The sequence below is a fragment of the Notolepis coatsorum genome (genome assembly GCF_963971535.1).
Source record: "Notolepis coatsorum genome assembly, chromosome: 5".
Taxonomy (NCBI): domain Eukaryota; kingdom Metazoa; phylum Chordata; class Actinopteri; order Aulopiformes; family Paralepididae; genus Notolepis; species Notolepis coatsorum.
The window spans coordinates 162,059,162-162,086,284 of NC_140169.1; the positions used below are offsets into that span (position 1 = coordinate 162,059,162).

The 27,123-nt window shown below is 45.5% G+C and overlaps 1 protein-coding gene across 1 annotated transcript in view; it reads right to left on the reverse strand.

The window, feature by feature from the left end:
- ssb (small RNA binding exonuclease protection factor La) overlaps positions 1-9,509 on the reverse strand; it is a 40,895-nt gene extending 31,386 nt beyond the window's left edge. The window contains exon 1 of the mRNA XM_084314562.1: positions 9,413-9,509. The gene's annotated coding sequence lies outside the window, so the exon portion shown is untranslated. The remainder of the gene's footprint in view (positions 1-9,412) is intronic.
- Between the last annotated feature and the right edge of the window lie 17,614 nt (positions 9,510-27,123).

Here is a 27,123-nt window from a genome sequence, read left to right on the forward strand (position 1 = left end):
TCCAGTTTGCTCTGAACTGGGAATAACTGCTTTTTCCTTTGATGCTTCCAACACTCGGAATGCCCTCTGACTGACCTTCCTTCGCTGCATTTAAAAAGTTATGATCTCTGAGCACTGTGTGTCGACTTGTCCGTCTTAGCCGATTTGTGCTTTGATTTGTTCTTATTTATTGTTCCTATATGTATGAAATTGCTGATACTGTCTTGTTTTGTAAGCTTGTCGTCGCCGTAAATGAGGGTAACGGTAACCTCAGTGTCTTACGAGTCTTCACTATGAATTGAAAAGGGGGGACCCTGATGTAAACAAGACGAATGTCTTTCTCTGGTCTGCAGGGTTCTTACACCTTTTCCAAAGCAAAATTCAAGCACTTTTCAAGGTGCATTTTCAAGCTTTTCCAGCATCTTATGCGGCTGTGGTAAATTACATGGAATGTAATATTCAAGTCAGAGGTAATTAAAACGGCAGCCTTCCGGCATGTTGGCTGCCCCACATGCTGTTCCATCAGATGGGAAAAAAACACTACGGGTCAATCCAAGCCAAATCACGCGAGTGGCGAGGCTCGAGAGAGGACTTTTGCGTGAAAGGCGAAAGCAATTAGGCTCTCTCCGAATTGTATTTCTTTATCTAAAAACCAAACTATTCAGTCAGATAGCGATTTATTATTAAAGTATACAGTGCAATTACAATTTCAATAGCTTTCCAGCACTTTACACACAATTCAAGCACTATTCAAACCTTGAAAACACCACATTGAAATACAAGCATTTTCAAGGATTTCCAGCACCCGTACGAACCCTGAATATATGTATTTAGGGCTATAAATCACGTTCTGCAGAATGCTGCAGAAAACTATAAAAACATATTTATACTTTAGACCGTATTTTAGTATGAATATGTGAATGAAAAAGTAGAACGTTGCTACATCCTAAACGATAGATACTTGAGGTTGAATGGGCCATAGTAATGTCAATTTAGCAATACAATTAAAAAAGTTATAGCCGTGCAAAGAAGGGGAACATCTCCATAGACAAATAGAGCTGGCAGAGGACGGTATAAGGATGGATATAAGCGTGGCAGAGAAAGGGTTAACAATTGTGTGTATTGAGCCGTACTGTATTGTACCCATTCTGCAATCTGTTAATAAAGTTCTCATTCATTCATTGAAATAAAGGTTTGAAATTAAATAGTAGCCACCGCCAGCTTGTCCGACAAACAGCCTGAAATTTAAAATCATGTATAGGTGGGCGTACTTATAGAAAGTGCATCAAGGGGGCTGAGTCAGTGTGCCGTCTAATACCGTTACTACCTACACAGGACTATTTGTAGATGGACAAATAGTCTATGAGCAGGTCGACACCTTGCATGGTTGCCTTCGCCGACAGTGTGTGAATGTGTGAGTGAGTGGGCGAATGCAGGGAGCGAAATGAACTTTTTGACTCACCGGCCAGTGGCGGGTAGATGGGAAGAGTCTACCCGCCAAGCATATTTCTTACCTGCCAAATTTTTTTTGATTACAAAAATATATATATTTTATATAAAAAAATGTTTTTAAATAAAATATATATTATATAATCATACTTGTAGTTGTATTATCTGCGAGACATCGCCACCACGCAATAAGTCAAAATGCTTGCTATCTGCAAACAGCTCCACTGTCTGTGTGTATACTTGAGTAGCCTCCAGCTCCAGCAAGGATTCTCCGGCCCTGCAGCTAGACCCTATATTCAGCTAGACCCTACATTCAGCATGCAAGGATTCTCCGGCGATGCAGCTGGACCTATTTATAACGTTACCGTTCTTTTGTCAAATCACATTCAACATGCCCTCAGCTAGAATACGCATTCAATCAATGTTATAAGACATTGATATCAGGAGCCATCTGTAGCTACTGCTAGCCCGGTAGATAACGTTAAGACAATTTAGTTTACTGGGACAGATGGATCAACGTGAGCTAGCTAAGCTAGCTAACGAGGGACCGGAGGTATTATGCACTCGAGTAGACTATTGCTGGAGCATTTGTTGATATCAGCAGCTATCAGTAGCTAGCCAGCTAGATACCGTTAGACAATGCCTCGTCATGTATTAAACTAAAAGTGAATAGTTGACTGGGTCATTGTTTAAACAGTAACGTTAGCTCTTGGAGGTCCGATATAGACTAGAGCAGATGGAAGTAAACAAGCCAAATGATAGCTTCCGATTGGTCATTTGCTTTTTTTCTCATGAAACCAGTTACGTCACTCTACTGTGATTGGACCGTTGACTTGAGTGCGATGTGGGACTTGTAGTTTTTTTAACGATCTCGCGGCGGAGAAAAAAAAGACGAGCGGCTATAATCTGTACTCGCACAAGAGTATCGTTATGAAGTTATGAACTACACGTCTACACGCCACACGGCGGGCAGCCCTCTAAGTGTCATGCGCCAAAGGTAAAAACAGCCCGCCCCTGGCGGGCGGCGGGCTTTAGTTTCGGTCCCTGGGCGAATGTGAGGCATAAGTTGTAAAGCACCTTGGATAAAAGCACTATATAAATGCTGTCCATTTTACCATCACAGTGGCCATTTTGACACGTCATAGCAAGGTAAAGACAGGTGATATACTAACATCATTAGTTATGGTTCTTCTGTTCAATTCAGGTGTGACAGAGGCAGGGCCGTCTTATTGCCTGCTCACTGGAATAGCTCTGGGACACTTAAAACAGAATGGAACCATTATTAACCTGTTCCCCCCCACGGGGTCGGTACCGACCCCTTTTTGACATTATTATCATATATTAATATTTTTATGAGTGATGCAATAAATTTGCGTTTTTTAAAATCAAACGTTTTCAAGTATTATTATCACTACTATGTCACAAATACATGTAGAATGTAAAACGTTAGGTTGGCAATAGTTTAGCAATAGGTTAAAAGTGAGTTTTTATCATTTTAAGTTTTTTTTTCAACTCGCGTTTCTTGACCCGGAAGCGGAAATGAAAATGTTGAACGATCAGAATTGGAATCTTTTTGCGGCCATTTTCAAGAGGACCTCGCTAGCTATCTGGCAGTGTTGAAATTTCACCAAACTACACTTCCTGTGGTCCGCTATGGTCGTTCAAAGTTCGGCGTTCTGAAGCAATCATATCAATAATTCTTATGATTCGCGATAATAAGCTACAAAAGGTAACGTTTTTGACAAATATTGAAACGCAGTCAGTTTCTCCACACTATTGTAATCATGTAGGAAGAATCAGATCTGAAATTAGTTACAGAATGATTACACTGTGGGAGAAATAAAAAAGTACAGTCGATTACATTAAATAACTGTATATGTTATTACGCATGCCTGGTGATACTATATCCAAATTGAACTCGGCCATTTGAAAGATACTATATGTATATATATATAAATGTGCGAATTGGCTATAATAAGGTAATGTATAAGCATATATTCTATATTCTATAATAATATTTCAAATTGCATTGGTCCGGATGGGAGAATTCAGTACTGTATATACAAAACCTTCAATTTTATCATCTTCCCTTTATTAATTTCCTTAGATCTTTTGTACACATGATCTCAAGAGGGTACTGAATTAGCCCAGTGGCAGTTTTTTAAGTTTGGTCATTATTATCATGGTTTTATTCACTGTCAAAGATGAAAAGAAAAATCATAATTCATATTTTCCTTTGTTTCATCAGAATTTAAGCAAGCCTAGTAATAGACACAATATTTCTGACACTGAGAATACATTCATTGAGGTCCATAGATGTTCCTAGATACCAAGAATATGCAAATAGCCCTTGTAGAAGTGGAGCAATATTCCATTTACCTAGGTATACATTTTATGCAGATTTTCACCTGGGGTGGAACAGGTTAAAGACAGTGTGTAACTGTGGTGCCTGCTGGGCGTGAGTGGTACTGCACTCTCAGCGATACGTTTCCCCTGAGCATCTCTTAAAGGTCAACCTCCACGTTGTATTTTTGTTCAATAAACAATGTGGACTAGGCCAACAGTGACTTTCATGAAGAATTGGAAAAAAAAGTATTGAAATTGACCCAGTTTTAGCGTTTTTATCAAAACATTTTGTCTGCCCAACACAATCACCACGCACGTGCATATTTTAATCAATGGTTCATAACGTGCGCGTGTAATGTCGTCACAACAGGTGTTGGTCACCAGGGGGCTCTGTGAGTCACAGGCAGTAGCAAGGAGGCGGAGCATTATTTCCGGCGTTGGGTGCATGATGCGCATGCGCTGTGATCACACCAGGCAGCCAACGCCGGAAATAATGCCGTTTTGAGCGGTTTATAAAAAATATTTAAAATGTTTATTAGCAACGCAGAGCTTTCAAACCATCCCGTATCTCTGTCCGAAACCCTCGTGCAACTGTGAGTACATTTGAAATGTCTCTGTGATACTTGTATAACGAACGGTTCGGCCAGAACCAGTCCTTCATGGTAAATCTAGGTTGGTTTCCTATTAAGGAGCAAGTGACTGTGGATTCACTCGGTGCATCAGTCACGAAAGGGGCTATGATGAGCTTGGCAAGCCAGAGTAAAACACAGTTTTCATTCAATCAATAACAACATTAACCAGACTCTCGTTGTGTCTATTATGCTAACGCTAACGTTACCTCATTGTGTCTATTCTACAAGCTTTAACGTTACCTAGCCTCTCGTGTCGATCTGCTAACGTTAGCATTAGGCTAACTAACGTTACCACTCGTCCCTAACCCCAACAACGAGCGTAACTAATCAGCGATCTTTTTGTCAGACTAAACTCTCCGCTCGGTGGCAAATTGTGTTGATGTCGGTTTTGTTTCATCAATAAATGAGGCAGAATACACAGTGACTGTATCCTTTTTTATTGCACTTGTTTCGTGCTGCAAACATACATAAGACATCCTACGCGAGACATTAAAGATGGCGGCGTTCTGTTTTCGTTCAGACTCTCCAGACAGTGACGCGTCTCTCTTCTGACCAATCAGTGGTCTGCAGTTTCTCATGTGACATTTCTGGAGCTCTCATGCTGATCACCAGCAGCGTCGCCTCCCCACACGGAGACAAACTGAGTACTTTATTTTAGTGGAAAAGCAACATTAGATTCGGCTCATTAATATGCACCTGTGTCCTGTTGTGACGTCGGCGTTTGATAAGCTTTTTTGATTCGTGCGTGGACCTTTTTAACTCTTTCAGAGTGGCATTTCCGGTGTCAAATGGAAAAAAATAAATAATGAAATTATATACCAATGATGTAAACTACCCATAATTGATCAGTAGGGTTTAAGCTGGAGGTTGGCCTTTAACCCTTTCACTGCCGGCGCACTACCAACGGGTTAACCCTTTCACTGCGACCATACATAAGGTTAACCATTTCACTGTCACGCGACAAAGTGTTAACCCGTTCCCTGCCACTACAGAAGGTAGGGTTAACCTTCTGTAGAGTGGCAGTGAAAGGGTTTATCTGTTGTGTCTCTGCTTTCCTTGTTGCACGCAGACCTTCTGCAGAGTGAACTCTTGGGTTTCCTGGTGGCCCCGCCCCCATGTTTGCTTTTCTATTGATGCAGAAAATACCCAGTGCATCACGTCTGGTTTGTTTGTTCGTAGACACAGGCCTAACGTCTGGTCTGGTCTGGCGAGACCGATGACAGCTGAGCGAGTGGCGTCACAGTAACCAGACCACTTGTAACGTTGGAGCGGCTGAAGTTGAGTGGGGGGGGGGGGGGGTGCGTTGCTGCAAACGCCGGTGGTCGCAATACCTTCTGCACACGCTCCAGAAATTGATGGGATGACACATTGGTCCCTTTAATGTTAATTAGTTACACCCGTGTTTGTTCACCTATGCCGGCATGTCAAAATGTCTGCTGTTGAAAGGGTCTTTCACAGAATGTTTAGAATGCCCATTCCTCCTCCATCTTGGAAGAGATGAGAAATACATCAACAAATGTAATACGATTATTGTAATCTTGTAAACATTCACAGTGTGGGGCAGAAACAATAATGCTTCTCCCAATGTTTTCCCTACTCTTACCACCATTGCACCCGAAATTAGGCCCTTTCTTTCTAAAGTGGTTACCAATGGTTACAGACAGACAGCCATGTTGGAAGATTAATAAGCACTAGGGGTGTAACGGTACGCGGATACGTACTGTACCGCCTCAATGTGGTCCTCCGGTACAGTACGGGCTGTGCACCGAGCGATTGCAACGGTATGGAACCTTTTTTGTAGTGTAGGCTAGCTATTTTTAGACCCAAGTAGTTACTCGCTACTGCCCGGAGAAACTGGACTGCTAAATAAAGATTAAAGATCTAGCGTCGTTGATGCTATTCAATATTAGCTATAGCTAACAAACGAAATACAATGTATAGCATAGCTGCCTACAACACACAATAACGTTAATACAATTACATGCATCATTGTTTACAATGAACGGGTGGGGCTAGTCAAAGGACTGGACACGGGGACAAGTTAAACATGAATTAATTTATTATAACAGGTCGTTTCGAGTCGTGCCCAAGTACGCACACAGGGCTATTCTATACGGCTTTGACGCTTCCTCCTCATCGTTGATTGCCTGTAGTAGCTGCATCTAACGTTAGTAGCTAACGTTAAAACTAACCTAAAGTTAGTTGTTCACCAACAATCAACATTTGTTTTATCATTAGCTCAAAAACACAGAACCGGACGAGACAAGTTGTCGGCTCAATACGTTCTGCTAGGCAGCTAGGATAATAACAATACTTCCGCTCCGGTCGGTGGGCTTCAAAATAAAAGTCTAAACACCGGAAAAGCTCCGGTCGGTGGGCTTCAAAATAAAAGTCTAAAACACCGGAAAAGACGTTTATTTTGTACAGCGTTTTCCTCCACGAGTACTCGAGTACATCATGTGATCAATCGATCTGGATTATTTTTGCCCATCCCTAGTTTATCCTGTGCTGAAGTCTCCATTCCAATAGAGATAGTATATATGTGTTTATTTGGAACACTGCCTTTTTATTTATTACGTTTCCACAGTTTTTTCCTCATACTAACATTTTGTACATGGTACCGCAAGCTACATTAATAATACATGTACATGTTAAAAGGATGACACAAAAAGCCAGACAGAGGGCTTGTTTCCAGTTTCAGTTTGTGTTTTATAATAAACAATCAAACTGAGCATTTTTTTTATTTAGGATATTTAAAATGTCTTCCAATGTTAAATAAAGGTTTATTGCACTTAGAAACGGTTTCCTTGCATTATTATATTAGTAAAAAAAAAAAAAAAAAAAAAAAAAAAGTTAATTGAAAACTTTGGGAAATACACTGTACCGAAAAAATACCGACCCGTGACTTCAAAACCGAGGTACGTACCGAACCGTGGATTTTGTGTACCGTTACACCCCTAATAAGCACACAGACAGCCATGTTGGAAGATTAATAAGCACACAGACAGCCATGTTGGAAAATAAATAAGCACACAGACAGCCATGTTGGAAGATTAATAAGCACACAGACAGCCATGTTGGAAGATTAATAAGCTACAGACAGCCATGTTGGAAGATTAATAAGCACACAGACAGCCATGTTGGAAGATTAATAAGCTACACAGACAGCCATGTTGGAAGATTAATAAGCTACACAGACAGCCATGTTGGAAGATTAATAAGCACACAGACAGCCATGTTGGAAGATTAATAAGCTACACACACATCCATGTTGGAAGATAAATAAACTACACACACATCCATGTTGAAAGATAAATAAGCACACAGACAGCCATGTTGGAAGATTAATAAGCACACAGACAGCCATGTTGGAAGATTAATAAGCTACACAGACAGCCATGTTGGAAGATTAATAAGCTACACATAAAGCCATGTTGGAAGATTAATAAGCACACAGACAGCCATGTTGGAAGATTAATAAGCTACACAGACAGCCATGTTGGAAGATTAATAAGCTACACACACATCCATGTTGGAAGATAAATAAGCACACAGACAGCCATGTTGGAAGATTAATAAGCACACAGACAGCCATGTTGGAAGATTAATAAGCTACACAGACAGCCATGTTGGAAGATTAATAAGCACACAGACAGCCATGTTGGAAGATTAATAAGCACACAGACAGCCATGTTGGAAGATTAATAAGCTACACAGACAGCCATGTTGGAAGATTAATAAGCTACACACACATCCATGTTGGAAGATAAATAAGCACACAGACAGCCATGTTGGAAGATTAATAAGCACACAGACAGCCATGTTGGAAGATTAATAAGCTACACAGACAGCCATGTTGGAAGATTAATAAGCACACAGACAGCCATGTTGGAAGATTAATAAGCACACAGACAGCCATGTTGGAAGATTAATAAGCTACACACACATCCATGTTGGAAGATAAATAAGCTACACACACATCAATGTTGGAAGATAAATAAGCACACAGACAACCATGTTGGAAGATTAATAAGCACACAGACAGCCATGTTGGAAGATTAATAAGCTACACAGACAGCCATGTTGGAATATTAATAAGCTACACATACAACCATGTTGGAAGATTAATAAGCACACAGACAGCCATGTTGGAAGATTAATAAGCTACACAGACAGCCATGTTGGAAGATTAATAAGCACTAAATAAGTACACTGACAGCCATGTTGGAAGATTAATAAGCACACAGACAGCCATGTTGGAAGATTAATAAGTTACACACACATCCATGTTGGAAGATAAATAAGCACACAGACAGCCATGTTGGAAGATAAATAAGCACACAGACAGCCATGTTGGAAGATTAATAAGCACACAGACAGCCATGTTGGAAGATTAATAAGCTACACAGACATCCTGCCCCAAGGCCTCTGAGAGACCACCACCTGCACTGCAGCAAGTTGGGACTCTTCTCTCTCGGTCTTCCTCATCAAACCACGTCGTATGTGTAGTTCAGCGATGAAAGAGCACATTTAATGAATTTAATAACATTACGTGACACTGGTTCATCATCATATTCATATACTAACTCAGAGATACCGTGATGATGAAATTACTAGTTATGTTGCTCAAGTCATGTGTTCCAGCCGGCGAGCGAGCTAACTCGCACACTAGTCTACTCTACTGGCTAGCCTATAAAGGAGGAGGGCCCCCGGCTCCATTCCGTCCACGTCTGTTTATAATTATATTTGTTATATTATATTATATTCTATATTTGTATATAATTATGTCTGTTTTTGACCATGTTAGTAACTATAAGTATGATGACACCGCCAGGGCCCCAAACCCTGCTGCTGCTGCTCGAGTTTCTCCTCCTCCTCCTCCAGCCCCAATGTATCATGGCACAACAAGCTTCTTCTGCTGGAATTATATCATATAAAAACCCCTGTAAACTGACAAGTTATAGATTATATATATATGTTTAATAATTAGGAATGCCCAAACATACCGGTGTATTCTTGTTGAATGTTCGCTGGCTTGTTGCTCGTCACCTGGTTCACTTCACTCTCTCACCGGCCGCACGTTGTGGAGAGCTGCGTGGTACGGAGCGCGCCGAGGGCCAAAAGTCAAAAGCGTCTCTTCAGAGGCTGGGGGAGATACAGCACCCCCTAATAGGGGGAAACAAATATTTGAATAGATATCACTATGAATCTTTCCCAGTTTGTCATGTACACATATATAAACTAAGAAAAAATATATTGCAAGTTTTCAGAATTTTAAGTTTGATATATTATGCAAATGAGGCACTTCCCACATTAAATATGTGCACATTTATTATGGATGCAATCAGGCAAAATGAAGTGAAAATAAACAACTAAATGTGTGTTATTGACGTTTTATTGTCACTAGTTTCATAGAAGACAATGTTTAGGAAGCAAAATATAACAACATCTCAATATCGTCGAGAGAAAAAAAAGCAAAAAAAGGTGATTCTGGGGGTGCTGTCTCGCCTTAATTGTTTTCAGGTTTTTTTTTATTAGAAGAGTGAACAATAATAAATATCAAGACATATATGCCAAAAGTAATGTAATAAATTATACAATGAAAGAAAAAAAAAAGGGGGGGGGGAACTACTATAGTCTACCCTTAAACAACTAAAACTATAGTATACCCATATAACTATGTATGATAGCATGCAGGCCCGGACTGGCCATCGGGACGTTCGGGACGAATCCCGATGGGCCGGAAGTAAAGTGGGCTTGTCCAAAAAAAAATATATATATATTTTATTTTTTGTACTTTTTTTTTGATGGGGGGGGGTTCGACTGGCCCATTTAGTCCACTTCGGTCGGCCCACTTTGGTAGGGTAGGGCTGAAAAACTAAAAATGAAAATTGCAACAGAAAGATGCTTAAAAATAGCCTACTAGCTCTTGCAGTGATTTCAGTCATCTCCCAGGCTACATGGTCTGTACGGCGGGCCGGTGTGGGCCAGTGTGAGTCGGTGTGTGGGCCACTAATGTGGGCCGGTATGTGGGCCGGTGTGTGGGCCGGTGTGTGGGCCAGTGTGTGACTCAGTGTGTGGGCCACTAATGTGGGCCGGTATGTGGGCTGGTGTGTGGGCCGGTGTGTGGGCCAGTGTGTGAGTCGGTGTGTGGGCCACTAATGTGGGCCGGTGTGTGGGCCAGTGTGTGGGCCAGTGTGTGAGTCGGTGTGTGGGCCACTAATGTGGGCCGGTGTGTGGGCTGGTGTGTGGGCCAGTGTGTGAGTCGGTGTGTGGGCCAGTGTGTGAGTCTGTGTGTGGGCCACTAATGTGGGCCGGTGTGTGGGCCGGTGTGTGGGCCAGTGTGTGGGCCAGTGTGTGAGTCGGTGTGTGGGCTGGTGTGTGGGCCAGTGTGTGAGTCGGTGTGTGGGCCAGTGTGTGAGTCGGTGTGTGGGCCACTAATGTGGGCCGGTGTGTGGGCTGGTGTGTGTGTGAGTCGGTGTGTGGGCCACTAATGTGGGCCGGTGTGTGGGCTGGTGTGTGTGAGTCGGTGTGTGGGCCACTAATGTGGGCCAGTGTGTGGGCCAGTGTGTGAGTCGGTGTGTGGGCCACTAATGTGGGCCGGTATGTGGGCCAGTATGTGGGCCGGTGTGTGGGCCGGTGTGTGGGCCGGCAGTGGCGCCGGCAGGATTAAATTCCATAGTACGCATGCTTGCTCGCACAGAAACAGTCCGTCCAGATGATGTAGCCTACACAGCGCTCTACTACAGATACACTACCCAGAGCGCAACGACACACAGGTGACAATAGTGTGTGTGCGTGTGTGCGCACGGGCCGGAGTGACTCTGAACGTCTCAGGCTGAATTTGTGTCCCCTAGCCTATCCGTGACATCGAACGAGAGAAACTCAATGCCATTTGGAGCATACCGTAGCATAGCCTAATTCTCCTAATTCTCTGACACCGTAGCAGCGTAGCCTATTCTCTGACAATATAAGCCTTCAGAAAAGTTTTTTGTTGAAGGAATACTCTCCAAATCAGATAACACTGACGATTGCTTCTACTGTGCGAGCTGCCTGCCATTGCTGTTTGAATGAAGATTTGCTTCTGTCGTCTAAGGCTGACCCCTATTAGTCAAATAGTTGACTAATCGATCGAAAGGAGCCGTAGTCGACTGCCAACCTCTTAGTCGAATGCAAAAAAAAAAAATTATTCGATTTTTTTATTTTAAAAAGAAATTCATTCTTTCCAAAAAGAAAAGAGGCCTAGAAGCGTGGCTAACACTAATGGCACGCATACCAGAGGCTAACTGCCTAAGAAAACAGGCACAGAGGCACTGAAAGAGGATTTCACCCATCTAATGAACACACTAGACTAGACAAATATCTAAATGTATCCATCAGTGGACCAATTGCATACTTTTGCAGAGGACAAGAAGCCTTTGGAATGATAAAAAAATATATATATTATTGTAACTGAGGGGTACAATTCCCTGACTGTATTACTAGATATGATACTTACTACCACTACCTTTGTACTTAATATTCGGCCACCCAGTACACGGCATAAATATATTATCATGAACACTCTCACGTAGATGAAACGGATCCAACACAAATGTACGAATTAGAAACAGGTCTTTATTTCTACACAGCGATGGTGTGTAGAATAAACACTTAATCACTTAATTACATTTATGAATTGAAATAGTATGCACTTTTATGGCAAGGAGTATTCGTCGGTATATCAATAGAGAATGTCCAATCTCTGAAGGCGCAGGTGGTAAATATACGACCTGGAATAGTTAAGGAATAACAGCAATGATACTTTAATGATTATACTAGATACACTAGAGGGGGTTAATCCGGTCGCTTGTAAGCCGACAGGAGTAGGAGGGGGGGGGGGGGTAGAATCCGGCTGCCTCGTCCGGCCAAGGGTATCCCAGGTGAACCCACTGTAGTGCCGTTCAATGCGCCGGCGATCCTTGGACCACAGATGAAAGCAGGTGGACTCTTTGTGGGCCGGCTCTCTCCGGTCCACGGGGGAGAGACGTGAAGCGACCTCGTCTTGCAGAGCGTCTCCTCACCTTGCGTCCTCTCCAGGGGGGGGGGTTCCAACACACGGCAGTGTCGGGGGTCTTTATCCATGGAATAATCAAAGTATCCAAAGCATAATCCGTGCCTGGGAAGGCGGGCTGTCGTCGGTAGAATAATCCGGTATACAGGTCCACTCGCTCGTCGGCTCTGGGGCTCCTCGGGTGCAGCTTCACATAGGGTCAACCACCCTGGGTAAGCAGCCAGTTCTCTGCCCGAAACGATGGGGTACTGACTACGGTAGTATTCTCACCGCACGAAGCACTATATATTAACAGACTATTATTAGCTTAATAGACTACGTCCAACTCGACGATATAGTGCCAAATATGACTATTCAAATATTAATATACACGATGTCTCAATACCGATGGTAGGCGAACTTGGCCTTACTCCCACACGTGGCGTCGCGGGGAGGCTTTACGTCTGTGACTCTATTGGAGGGTAAGAAACTGGACTGAAAAGAAAGTCCTACTTTAGTAGCGCAGTATATATACGCACTATGAACAAATAGTCCCATTAGTGGTGCGGTAGCCAAATTCCTACGCGGAACTAGGACTTGTTCGTACATGTCGAGCGGTACGTTTGAACTGGGTCTGAGGGGTATGGCAGCCTGGCACCAAGGTCTCGACCAATAGTAGAATGGAGACTATTATGGGATGTTCAGTAGGCTAGAATGGATATTCAATGCATATTGTACAAGGAATATACAAGGGATATCAGGGAATATTAGAGAATATACAAATACAATTAAATATATATATATAAATAAATATATATATTCGGTTTAATCTGGCCCTTCACAACAGCCACCCCCTGAATAGGTCCCAGACCTAATCAGTTAAACAGAGACAGATTAATCGCGTTGTCTATTTACACATAAGGGTTTGCTGTAGGGGTCAGTCAACTTCACAAAGTCATAGGGTTGTAGGGTCATGGTCATCATCGATTGTGTCTGGGAGTCGAGGCAGTTCTATGAGCCTTGCCACGGGACGGGTGTAAGTGCGACCCTGGACGAGCACTTCAGCTGCTCGGACCTTGCCGTCGGCACCGGTGATCACTTTGCTTACGCGGCCGGCCGGCCACATAGCTCTGGGCAGTGATTGATCAATAATCATGACGACTGTTCCTTCTGTCAAATTGTCTCTCTCCTTTACCCACTTCTGGCGGGTCTGTAGAGACGGTAGGTAGTGCAGTAGGAAACTGTTCCAAAACTTGTCGGCTAATACTTGGCTGTACCTCCACATTCGTCGGCCGTTCGCTTCTTCAGGCCGGTACATTGTCTGTGGTAATGCAGGATCTAGCCGCCCCATCAGGAGTGTGTTGGGGGCTCTGCGTAGGCGACCACCCACTCTGATGAGGGTATGAGCGTCGCTCTCGGGGGCCAGATGAATTAATCTGCTGTCGGATGGGACGGGCTTTCCTCCCTGTAGACAGGCCAATTCATCGGGGAACGAGTCTCTCTGGGCTCGCTGCAGTAGAAGCAATTCTGCTTCCTCGTAGTTAGCTGCTGACATATCAGCGGGGGACTTGCACTCCAGGTGGTACCGCAGGAATGTTCTTTGTTGTGCACTCTCTATGGACGTGCAATCGTCTATGTTAGGGTCGGTGGAGGCTACGGTGCTCAATCCACAGAACACAGACTTCTTAATTTCCACCTCCTCTGGACTTGCTTCCCTCGGGATAGGCATGGGCCACTGTCCTTCCGGGAGTCTTAGGAATGCGGGGCCGTCACTGTAGACATTGCGACGGGTGAGGTCATCCAGGGGCATCCCCCGGGTGATGACGTCAGCTGGGTTCTGTTTTGTATCAACGTAGCGCCACTCTGTTTCTCCGGTTAACTCTTCGGTTAAGTCTTGAATCTCGGTGACTCTGACTCCCACGAAGACTTTGTACTTGCATGAGTCCGATTTGATCCAGGCGAGTACCGTCGTGGAATCTGACCACAGGATTGTTCTAGACACCGGTATGGTGAGCTCACGTTGGATGAGCGTGGCTAGGTGCGCTCCGGCTAGGGCTGCGCAGAGCTCTAGACGTGGGATAGATTGTTGCTTGCGTGGGGCTATTCTCGAGCGGGCGAGGACAAATGCTGTGTAGATCTCTCCCCCCTGGTCTTGGGCCCGCAAGTAGGCTACTGATCCGTATGCGACCTCTGAGGCGTCACTGAAGACGTGTAAGTCCATTTTACATGTCTCTGGCCTCACCGTGGGTGGGAAGTAGCTTCGGCGCATATTAACGCCTGGGAGTGAGTGGAGCTCCATCTCCCACTCTCTCCAGGTGGATGCAAGGTGTGCGGGAATGGGGTCGTCCCAGCCCTGGTCCTTGTCCCACAATGCTCGTACAATCATTTTTGCCCTGGTGGTGTACGGTAGAATACATCCTAGCGGGTCATATTGTCGGGCGAGTGTTGTGTACACTCTCCGTCTGGTGGTCGGCGCCGCCGCCGGCCTTCCCTGCTCCGTAGTCAGGGGCTTGTGTCTGTAGTGAAGCGAATCTGTTTTGAATCGCCACACCAATCCCAGGGTCATCTCCTGGGCTTCTCCCGGGATTGTAGCCATCCAGGTCTCGCTGCTGGCTGCCTTGTCCTCGGAGGAGAGGCTGCGCAGTACTTGCGGATCGCTGCTGGCCCACTGCCTGAGATCAAAGCCGCCTTTGATCAATGAGGCGCGGAGTTTAATCAGGAGAGCCTCGGCTTCTTCCTGGGTTGAAAGGCTTTGTAGACAGTTGTCTACGTAGAAGCTGTTCTTTACGCTGTGTCGGACCTCTTCGTCCGCTGCTGGGTCCTCTGCTACATGTTTCTGTAGTGCAAATGTCGCACAGCAGGGGCTGCACGTCGTTCCGAAGGGGAGGACTTCCCATTGGTAGATGGCTGGGTGCTCATCTCCTGGCTTCTCTCTCCATAGGAACCGTAACAGGGGCTTGTCCGCCTCTACTAATCTCACCTGCAGGAACATTCCTTTAATGTCCCCGCTGATGGCCACCTTTTCCTGGCGGAAGCGGAGTAGAACGCCGAGTAGGGAGGGGCCGAGTGTGGGACCGGGCAGTAACTCTTTATTCAGATTTTGGGATCCGATCTGGTAGCTGCAGTTAAATACTATGCGGTCTTTACCGTTGTGATGGACCTTGTGGTGGGGCACGTACCACGATTCAGTGGTCTGGTCAGCCTCTTTAATGTCCATCTTTGTGACGTGTCCCGCTGTGATGAGCTTCTCAATCTCAGCGAGGTATACACTCTCTTGGGCGGGGTTCTTGGCTAAGCGCCGCTCCGTGTTCAGCAGGTACCGTTCTGTGGCGTCTGTCTTGGCGTGGAAAGTAGGCATTCCTTCTCGCCGCAGGAGTGGCGTGGCGTATCTCAACACGCCGTTGACCGGGACTCTCTTGGTCCCTGTCTCGAGGAGGTGAATGGCGTAAATGTCATCTTTAGAGCGAATGTCTTTCTTTCCGTTCTTAAAGGGCATTTGTTCCAGGGTCCATAGCCGCTCTACGTGTTGCAGGAGTGCGGTTTCTCCCTCTGTGACTCGGGAGTGGAGACATCTGGTGGCTGTACTTCGGTTGAGAGATTTGGCGAGCGGGCCTTGGAGAGTCCATCCCAAACGGGTCTCGACTGCTGCAGGACAGCCTCGGGGTCCGGTATGAACCCGGTCTATCGGGACAATGAGGTCTGCATGGTCGGAGCCTATCAACAGGGTCGGCATAGCATTGTCTATGAGCGGGATCGGTAACTTGCGCAGATGTACATATTTCTCCATCAGCTTGGCGACGGGGTATGTGTACCGCGACAGTCCTATTCCTTGGCTGGTGAAAGCGTCTGTAATCTGGTACCGTCGCTCAGGCTGGCCGCTTGCTGCGATAGAGAATGAGACATTCTCGCCCTTTATCGTCTTCAAATCTCGTCTTATTGTCCGAATTGTCATTTGGGTTTCGCTTCCCCGCAGCCCTAGCTGGGCCGCAGCGGAGGCGAGCAGCAGGGTCTTCTCTGACCCGTCATCGAGGACGGCGTAAGTGTCCAGGACTTTATTCTGGTAGCTTAGTGTCACACGCACTACTTTTAGGAGTACTCGGGCTCCACTGCTGCTGGCGGGATCGATGTACATGACGCTCGCTTTGCGGCTGGATGGTGCAGGTGAAGGGCGCCGTCTGTTACTGTCGTGAAGTATGTCCAGATGGGCTCCATCGCACTTGGTGCACCTTTTCTTTAAGCGGCATTCGGCTGCCATGTGTGAGCGCGCACAGCGAAAACAGCGCTTGTTGGACTTTATCCATTGACCTGCTTCCTCCGCGTTCAGCTTGGGGAAGGAGTCACATTGCGCTAGCCAGTGTTCTTTCTCACAGTAGGGGCACACTATCTTCCACTTCTCCGTTCTGGAGGGGGTACTGTGGCTCCTGCTGCTCGGTACTGACTCCGATTGGTGCATCACAGTCACCGATCTTCTTCCATCATTTAGTCGTCTGGTTCCTTCTCTGGAGCCAGGGGTGCTCCGTCCGAATGTATCTAGCCGTAGGCTGCTGACTTCTCTCGCCAGGAAGTCTGCTAGATCGAGGAGGTTCGGTTCGGGGCCATTCGGGTCTCTGTGGTCCCTCTGCCACCTAAAGCGCTCCTGACGAGCGGGCGGCAGCTTCTCCAGGATCCTTTCCACATTTGAGTTGGCGTAAAGTTCATGCCTCCCCTTCTCTCTTTGCGCTCCCAACATCCCTACCAGGGACTGCACTCTGATGGACAGGTCGTCCAGTGCTCGATTGTCTATTGCTGGGGGTAAGCGGTCGATGTGTCGGATCTCCTGGATCACGTAATCCCATATGCGCCCATACCTCTGGTCCAATGCTACCAGCGCTGCTGTGTATGGGGTGGTGGAAGTCGCGTAGGCGAGCGCTATATTATGTGCGCGGGGTACCTTTAAGTGCTTCAGTAGGATGGCGTATTTGTGGCGTTCATCCAATACATCCACCAACATGGTCTCCAGACACATGCGGAGTTCTGTATACTGGGCCCGGTTCTCTTGGGTGAAGTCGGGTACCATAGGCGTGCCAATGTATGACGCTGACTGTGGATACATCGGCGAGCGTTGGGGGAGAGGCCTCCTAGGCGAGTCTCCTCCCGCTCCTTGGTATGGGCTGGTACCGGCAGTGTACCATGGCCCGCTTGTCCAGGTGCTGTTCCTCGGTGCGGGTCGTGCGTCGTGCTCACCCGTGTATAGAGTCGGGGGTCTGTAGCGCAGCTCCGCGGGAGTATAGCCTGGGCTGTACCGGACCTCCTGGTCCGGTAGAGTACTGTGCTGTCTTCGGGCGTGGTTCTCCTCCTCTTCCTCTTCGTCTTCAGTTAGGTCATCCAGTGCTTGTAGTCTCTGGTTTAGCCTCTCCACAGGATATGCTGCTCCTTCCCGGTTGCTAGGTCTCGCTTGGACCGGTGGGGGGAGGTGGTCTGTGGGGGGTATAGACCTCGTCTGTTGGTCAAGTTCAGGGTTGTTTACTCGGCTAGGAGATGCCGCCCTGGAGGTGTGTCTAGACGAGTTCCTGGAGCCTCTGGCGGAGGGAGAGGGTGTTGTCCGTCTGATCAGCTGTTCTATTAGTTGCGACTGCTGTCTGTCGCGCGCTGCGTCCCGTTGAGCACCGGCTCGTTCTCGGGCCACATTCTCTTCCATCTGAATGCGTCTTATTTCTAGACGTATCTGCTCGTGTTCGCTTCGCTGCTGGATCTGCAGTCGGTCGCGTTCAGCAGCGGCGTTCAGGCTGATGAGGAAGGCCTGCTGTAGGGTCCTCTCTGCCTCGCTGGGAGAAGGCGGTTGTATAGGGGGGCCTTCCCTCGGGGTACTCCTTGCGGAGCCTTGGAGCTCTATCTCCACGGTGCTCTCCCCGTCTTCTTCCGTGCCGAGTTCTCTCTCGGTAGCGTTGTATTCCTCCCGGGACTCATCGGGGACTACTTCTTCAGTACTGGCGGGGTGTGAAGTCATGTCTGGTTCCCACTGGTCCCCACCGTGAACTTGGTCAGTTACATTAGAGCCCGTAGGGGCCTCTATGGTCGGGGTAGTCTGGGCGTTGGGGTTAGACATACTTTTACTTTCTAGTTTTACCGCGTTTACTGTTAGTAGAAGACTAGGTTGTTGACTGACAGCGTAAGCCTCTAAGTACTGAGGGAGCCGTCGTTCGCGCTGCGGGCGTTGGTTAGGAGGATCGTTTCATGGAGTGTTCATCATAGGCCATTTCAATATTAATAACACTATATTAATATTACACTAATTACCCTCCGGCTCGAAGGACCAATTGTAACTGAGGGGTACAATTCCCTGACTGTATTACTCCCTGACTGTATTACTAGATATGATACTTACTACCACTACCTTTGTACTTAATATTCGGCCACCCAGTACACGGCATAACCCAATGGAAAAACATGCACAACAACAAGATCGCTAACGCTGTGGCGTCCTTGACGAAGACGGACAGGAGCACTTGGATTGGTCCCCTGGCGCGGCTCACGTGGCGCCTGTCTGCTCCCGGCTGCCCTTGGGGGGGAAGGACGACGGGATGGGTTAATCGCAGATACGCATTGTATGCATGGTTCGCATGTGTGCCAAATGGTGACCTCGGAGCAGGTCCTAAATTATATTATATTATTATTATTATAAATATATTATCATGAACACTCTCACGTAGATGAAACGGATCCAACACAAATGTACGAATTAGAAACAGGTCTTTATTTCTACACAGCGATGGTGTGTAGAATAAACACTTAATCACTTAATTACATTTATGAATTGAAATAGTATGCACTTTTATGGCAAGGAGTATTCGTCGGTATATCAATAGAGAATGTCCAATCTCTGAAGGCGCAGGTGGTAAATATACGACCTGGAATAGTTAAGGAATAACAGCAATGATACTTTAATGATTATACTAGATACACTAGAGGGGGTTAATCCGGTCGCTTGTAAGCCGACAGGAGTAGGAGGGGGGGGGGGGTAGAATCCGGCTGCCTCGTCCGGCCAAGGGTATCCCAGGTGAACCCACTGTAGTGCCGTTCAATGCGCCGGCGATCCTTGGACCACAGATGAAAGCAGGTGGACTCTTTGTGGGCCGGCTCTCTCCGGTCCACGGGGGAGAGACGTGAAGCGACCTCGTCTTGCAGAGCGTCTCCTCACCTTGCGTCCTCTCCAGGGGGGGGGGGTTCCAACACACGGCAGTGTCGGGGGTCTTTATCCATGGAATAATCAAAGTATCCAAAGCATAATCCGTGCCTGGGAAGGCGGGCTGTCGTCGGTAGAATAATCCGGTATACAGGTCCACTCGCTCGTCGGCTCTGGGGCTCCTCGGGTGCAGCTTCACATAGGGTCAACCACCCTGGGTAAGCAGCCAGTTCTCTGCCCGAAACGATGGGGTACTGACTACGGTAGTATTCTCACCGCACGAAGCACTATATATTAACAGACTATTATTAGCTTAATAGACTACGTCCAACTCGACGATATAGTGCCAAATATGACTATTCAAATATTAATATACACGATGTCTCAATACCGATGGTAGGCGAACTTGGCCTTACTCCCACACGTGGCGTCGCGGGGAGGCTTTACGTCTGTGACTCTATTGGAGGGTAAGAAACTGGACTGAAAAGAAAGTCCTACTTTAGTAGCGCAGTATATATACGCACTATGAACAAATAGTCCCATTAGTGGTGCGGTAGCCAAATTCCTACGCGGAACTAGGACTTGTTCGTACATGTCGAGCGGTACGTTTGAACTGGGTCTGAGGGGTATGGCAGCCTGGCACCAAGGTCTCGACCAATAGTAGAATGGAGACTATTATGGGATGTTCAGTAGGCTAGAATGGATATTCAATGCATATTGTACAAGGAATATACAAGGGATATCAGGGAATATTAGAGAATATACAAATACAATTAAATATATATATATAAATAAATATATATATTCGGTTTAATCTGGCCCTTCACAACAATTATACTTTTTTTTCAACTTTTTTTTTCATAGCCGACTAATCGGCTAATTTCGGCCAATCAAAGTCGACTATCCAAATCCTTAGTCGGGGACAGCCCTTGTCGTCAAATGTTGTGCTTAGTGAACGTGAGGCTGAGATATAGCTCTAAGGTGGAAGAGCTGATCAGCAGAGGGAAGCAGTAATCTAACAACTGAGAATTTCAAACAGGCTATCTTTCCTTCTTTCAGATTTTCGATACACTGTTTCTTCATCAAGAAAGCTTTTTCATAATTTGGATGGCATTTTACTAACTTCAGTGTCAACCAAGAATGATATGCAATTCGAAATTGGCCCCTGTAAAAAAAAGAAATGGTGGAGCTGAAAAAGCTAGAATTAAAAAACAAAAACAACAAGTGACTTGTTGCGAAACATGCTGGTGATGTAGAGTAGGACAGTTTAATTGGGGGAGAGACAGAGAGAGTGACAGACAGACAGACAGACAGACAGACAGACAGACAGACAGACAGACAGACAGACAGACAGACAGACAGACAGACAGACAGACAGACAGACAGACAGACAGACAGACAGACAGACAGACAGACAGACAGACAGACAGACAGACAGACAGACAGACAGACAGACAGACAGACAGACAGACAGACAGACAGACAGACAGACAGACAGACAGACAGACAGACAGACAGACAGACAGACAGACAGACAGACAGACAGACAGACAGACAGACAGACAGACAGACAGACAGACAGACAGACAGACAGACAGACAGACAGACAGACAGACAGACAGACAGACAGACAGACAGACAGACAGACAGACAGACAGACAGACAGACAGACAGACAGACAGACAGACAGACAGACAGACAGACAGACAGACAGACAGACAGACAGACAGACAGACAGACAGACAGACAGACAGACAGACAGACAGACAGACAGACAGACAGACAGACAGACAGACAGACAGACAGACAGACAGACAGACAGACAGACAGACAGACAGACAGACAGACAGACAGACAGACAGACAGACAGACAGACAGACAGACAGACAGACAGACAGACAGACAGACAGACAGACAGACAGACAGACAGACAGACAGACAGACAGACAGACAGACAGACAGACAGACAGACAGACAGACAGACAGACAGACAGACAGACAGACAGACAGACAGACAGACAGACAGACAGACAGACAGACAGACAGACAGACAGACAGACAGACAGACAGACAGACAGACAGACAGACAGACAGACAGACAGACAGACAGACAGACAGACAGACAGACAGACAGACAGACAGACAGACAGACAGACAGACAGACAGACAGACAGACAGACAGACAGACAGACAGACAGACAGACAGACAGACAGACAGACAGACAGACAGACAGACAGACAGACAGACAGACAGACAGACAGACAGACAGACAGACAGACAGACAGACAGACAGACAGACAGACAGACAGACAGACAGACAGACAGACAGACAGACAGACAGACAGACAGACAGACAGACAGACAGACAGACAGACAGACAGACAGACAGACAGACAGACAGACAGACAGACAGACAGACAGACAGACAGACAGACAGACAGACAGACAGACAGACAGACAGACAGACAGACAGACAGACAGACAGACAGACAGACAGACAGACAGACAGACAGACAGACAGACAGACAGACAGACAGACAGACAGACAGACAGACAGACAGACAGACAGACAGACAGACAGACAGACAGACAGACAGACAGACAGACAGACAGACAGACAGACAGACAGACAGACAGACAGACAGACAGACAGACAGACAGACAGACAGACAGACAGACAGACAGACAGACAGACAGACAGACAGACAGACAGACAGACAGACAGACAGACAGACAGACAGACAGACAGACAGACAGACAGACAGACAGACAGACAGACAGACAGACAGACAGACAGACAGACAGACAGACAGACAGACAGACAGACAGACAGACAGACAGACAGACAGACAGACAGACAGACAGACAGACAGACAGACAGACAGACAGACAGACAGACAGACAGACAGACAGACAGACAGACAGACAGACAGACAGACAGACAGACAGACAGACAGACAGACAGACAGACAGACAGACAGACAGACAGACAGACAGACAGACAGACAGACAGACAGACAGACAGACAGACAGACAGACAGACAGACAGACAGACAGACAGACAGACAGACAGACAGACAGACAGACAGACAGACAGACAGACAGACAGACAGACAGACAGACAGACAGACAGACAGACAGACAGACAGACAGACAGACAGACAGACAGACAGACAGACAGACAGACAGACAGACAGACAGACAGACAGACAGACAGACAGACACACAGACAGACACACAGAGAGAGAGAGACAGAGAGAGACACACACAGAGAGAGACACACACAGAGAGAGAGAGACACAGCGAACAGGCTCTTGGAATTGGTGTCTGGGAGGAAGTGGGGGGTCTTTCCATGTTGATTAAACGGCAAGCAACTAATGTCATGAGTGCAAAATTAAAGGACAATAAATCGAATCTAACTGAAATTGTGTAGCACAGACCTTTCTATGGATCAAAACCTCAATATTATTATGGTGTAGTTAATACTTCATGTATCCTTAATCCCTAGGCTAAAAAAAAGAAAACGTATATGCCAATGACAGGAAGTAACGGTATATGTGTGTGTGTGTGTGTGTGTGTGTGTGTGTGTGTGTGTGTGTGTGTGTGTGTGTGTGTGTGTGTGTGTGTGTGTGTGTGTGTGTGTGTGTGTGTGTGTGTGTGTGTGTGTGCACTGTGCACATCTAGGGGCGGGGTGTAGATTTGGTCTCCCTGATGTTGACTCCTTAGCCACAGCCCCCTTTAAATCAACTTTCCAGCCCCCTGTCAACTGTCAAATGATGTCAACTGTCAACCTGAATTAACATTCAGTATTCAATATGGTCTGATATTAACATTCAGTATTCAATATTGTCTGATTCAATATTAACATTCAGTATTCAAGTAGAACAGCTAGCTAGCCGTTGTGGACACTCACCTTTCCACAGCAAAACGGTCGGCAAGGCACCTTGGTTGAGAAATGCAGGTTTCAGTCTGTGTTGTAGGATAGACAGTCTATCTATCCTGTCTCAAGATGCCCAATGAGATCTTGAGAGAATATATATTCAATTATGTTCTATTCTATCACAACGGAACATGTTTGAGTCCCATTTGAATAATATAAATAATATGTATGGTAAGGCTGTCCCCGAAGCCTGTTTTTGGGTTTCAAACTTCGTCAGGGTTCTTCGAACGGACGTTCGAACCTTCGTTTTTAATAAAAAAAAATTAAATAAAAAATTAATAAAAAAATTAAATTGTCTTTTTTATATCCTCAAACTAAATCCTCAATTTAAATAAAGTGATTAATCTGATTAAATTAGTCTTTTTTCTTTTATTAAATCAACTTTCCAGCCCCCTGTCAACTGTCAAATGATGTCAACTGTCAACCTGAATTAACATTCAGTATTCAATATTGTCTGATTCAATATTAACATTCAGTATTCAATATTGTCTGATTCAATATTAACATTCAGTATTCAAGTAGAACAGCTAGCTAGCCGTTGTGGACACTCACCTTTCCACAGCAAAACGGTAGGCAAGGCACCTTGGTTGAGAACTGCAGGCTTCAATCTATGTTGTTTAGTATCTGTTCAGTCCTGTTCAGTCCAGTCTCAAGATGCACAATGAGATCTTGAGAGAATTGTTGAATATAATTATATAGAACACAAATGTTCTAGAATGTTTGATTATGACATCATACTGTGCCATCACACATGTTCTAGAATGTTTGATTATGACATCATACTGTGACATCACAAATGTACTAGAATGTGCTATTATGAGTAATACTGTGACATCACAAATGTTCTAGATTGTTCTATTATGACATCATACTGTGACATCATACTGTGACATCACAAATGTTCTAGAATGTTTGTTTATGACATCACAACGGAACATGTTTGAGAGACATTTGAATAATATAAATAATGTTTGTTAAGGCTGTCCCCGAAGCCTGTTTTTGGGATTCAAACTTCGTCAGGGTTCTTCGAACGCGTTCGAACCTTCGTTTTTAATTAAAAAAGTCACACAAAAAAAATTATACTTTTTTTTATATATATATAAATATATATCCTCAAACTAAATCCTCAATTTGAATAAAGTGATTCAAACTTCGTCAGGGTTTTTCGAACGGACATTCGAACCTTTGTTTTTTAATGAAAAAAATAAATTAAAATTATACATTTCTTTTTTTTCTCAAACTAAATCCTCAATTTGAATAAAGTGATTCAAACTTAGTCAGGGTTTTTCAAACCTTCGTTTTTAATTAAACATTTTAAATAAAAAAAAATCTAATTTTTTTAATAAATTTTTTATATTTTAGCAAGGCATAGCAAGGCATACACTCATTAGGAGATGTTTTCAACAAACAGGGTTTTTGTAGTTTCAATGAAATACGCAAAAGATTTTAATCTCACCAAGTCCACATATTATTTTTACGGACAGTTATTGGCATGTTTGAAGGCTCACGGTGTTCCATTAAAGATACCAATTGTACACCACAGATACCACAAATGTTTCTATGAAAGAGAGACATCGAGAGGTTTTGTATCAGATCTTTATCATCAATTACTAACGGCCTCGTATGAAACCCTCCATCTAGACTCAGTCTGGAGGAGGGATATACCAGACCTGGAGACAGACTTTGACTGGCAAGCGGCGCGCCTCTCAGCGAAAAAAAACTCAGAGCGTGTTTTTATAGTCACATATTTGTCATGTGTAGGTGGGTTTTCCAGCAAACTCACCACTCTCGCTGCCGTTGAATTCGTAAGGGCTGCTACCACATAGTAGTACTTGGTGGCATCCGCGGTAATATTCCTGAGAGCGAATTGGGCTTCGGCTTGCGCGAACCAAGCGTTGGCACTCTGCGCAGCTTGAGTGAAACTGCGTTCAAAGTTCTGCGATCTGCGTTCTGTTGTTCAGTTGACATGTTCGATATAATCTCCGAAATACGTCCAAGGGTCACAAATGTAGGAATGCAGTAATGATAGCGTAGACGGAGTCGTGTTCCGATGCAAAAACGCTAGTTTATTACGCACTCTACTGTCGCACAAACACTGTCTCTCTTTAACTACGTCATCCCCCGCTAAGGGTCATGGGAGATGTAGTAAACACCACAAAAGGCTAGAATGCCGTGAATTATGTCCCAGTAAGTAGCCACTACACGCAAATCATTAATCATACATCCAAAATAGCATACGTTTATTATTATACACGATGATGATACAGCTCCCAGGGGAGCTTTAGAGACCCCCAGGGGAGCTGATGTCTGATCTAGGGGAGCTATAGCTCACCGGGCTCCCCTCGTGGATCGCACCCTGCTAGTAGCTAACGGTGTGTGGCCTGGTGTCAGCACCTGGTGCGAGGGAGGTGAGCTTGGTGTTTCATTATGAGAATATCTCCATGCTCAAGTCGGCTATAGTCCGCGAGGGACTTGTTGCCGGCACCGCTATGGTAAACACCACTCTGTAGTGGGACGTGTATTGCCTTCTTTTTCCCTTCTCTCTTCTTATGAGAAGAGGAAAACACAGCGGCTGTCTGAAGTGTTGGCCTGTATTGCTTTTCTCACATTGTACAGTTTTTCAGTGGTAGCCGCATAGCTTGCTTCTGCGTTAGCTAATGGTTAGCGATAGCCGGGTTGAGCTAACTGTTAGCCAGTTAGCTGTTTAGCTACGACGTTAGCTGCCGGCTGCGCTCGGCTGGGAACGTTAGTTTGATGCTATCAGTTAGCCTGGAGTTAGCTGTTAGCTTGTGCTACGACCATTGACATTAGCCGTGAGAATAGCAGGGGGCCCTGGCACTCTGACTACGACATCATCTTTGACAGAAGATGTAGTCGGGCCTGCACCATGACAAGGCTCCGGCCATAGCTTCTTTTTGTCCCGCCAGCGAGAGGCCTTTCGTCAACGTGGAGACCTGTGTTGCGGCCTTTCGCCCTGCGTTCCTTGGTGCAGGTAAGATGTCCATTGGACATTACCCCACTCTTCCTTCCTTCCCCTCCCGAATGTTTTGTTAATAACGATGTTTTTTTCCAGGCAAAACATGTTACTTCACAACATTTGGAGATACGACATGTGCTGTGTGTGAATTGTCTTGGTCGTTTGTGTAGCTTGGGTAGCGTTGGCCAAAGCTGTGTGTGGCCTGGTGTCAGTACCTGGCTACTCTATTTGCAGTTAGTCTATTTAGCTGATGTCGGCCATAGACCCTCTTCTCTTTGGATTTAAGTGTTGATCTTTGTCCTTTTGGATCTATGTATATTCATGTTGCCTTTGTGAAGTTATCTTTTCCTTCTGTTTTGTTCTTCCATTAAAAGTTGAATATCCTTTAGGGGCTCATCTTTGCTTATCTCTCTCTCATACATGCTCTCTCTTTAACACACACACACACGACACACAGACATGCTCTCTCCCTCTAACACACAAACACACATGCTCTCTCTCTCTCTCTCTCTCTCTCTCTCTCTCTCTCTCTCTCTCTCTCTCTCTCTCTCTCTCTCTCTCTCTTTCTAACACACACAGTCTGCCTATGGCGGCCTTTCTCGATG